Source organism: Berghia stephanieae, chromosome 3 (genome assembly GCF_034508935.2).
Source record: "Berghia stephanieae isolate SIO BIC M18660-M18661 chromosome 3, UCSD_Bste_1.3, whole genome shotgun sequence".
Taxonomy (NCBI): Eukaryota; Metazoa; Mollusca; class Gastropoda; order Nudibranchia; family Aeolidiidae; genus Berghia; species Berghia stephanieae.
In genome coordinates this window covers 21,329,310-21,330,160 of record NC_088362.1, presented here as the reverse complement: position 1 = coordinate 21,330,160, position 851 = coordinate 21,329,310, and positions in this window count along the sequence as shown.

Sequence of the window (851 nt, the reverse complement as noted above, 5' to 3'; positions counted from 1 at the left end):
AAAAAATGACGCAAAATATTGTTCATTACAACAATATTAAACTAGGACAATAACCGGATTCAGATGTCCGACCTACATGTAATATGTACACGTCGGTTACGGTGCAACCAACAATTTTTCTCATTCTGTTTTTCTTTCCTGCTTTGTCTGGCACCTTTCATACACACTTGTTCAGCATTTCATTTCCTACTCGAATTTATTTTTTCTTTATCTTGCACCGGTGCCTGCTTCTTAATTTCTTAATTTGATATTATAGGAAATGAAAAGGAAGATTCAATTCATTAAACAAAGACAATTTTGTGGACGTTTAGGGTTACCCCTTTATCAACAAAACACGAAGAATGAAACACTGTGGAAAAATTAGAGATAATATGAGAATGGCGTTGTTCGTCCTTAGTGTTTCATTCATCGTATTTTGTTGATAAAGGGGGTAACCCGAAACGTCCATATCATCTGTCTTCGTTTCGTAAAAAGAAAATTTCCATTTCGCTTCCCATTTTAATTTATTTGTTCATGACTACATTTTAAAAAATGAATGTTATGAGTATGAGTATGAGTTCATCGTAGAGGGCCGGTGGCCCGTTGATGGTCTTTGGATCGGTCTCCACCAACTTGTGGAGGTCGAAAGGCTGGCTTCAATGGGAAATCGGTGCTGTATTTTAGATCCTGCAGGAAACTGTCAATTTGGCTTTTAAAGCTGTTTATGCTTGGCGCTATAACTATTTTTTCAGGCAGGCTATTCCATGTCTCAACAATTCGCTGACTAAAGAATTTTATTCGGATGTTTAAACGGCAATTTTGTTTGGTAAGTTTATAACAGTGGCCTCTTGTTCTTTTGTCCTTGTTAAATG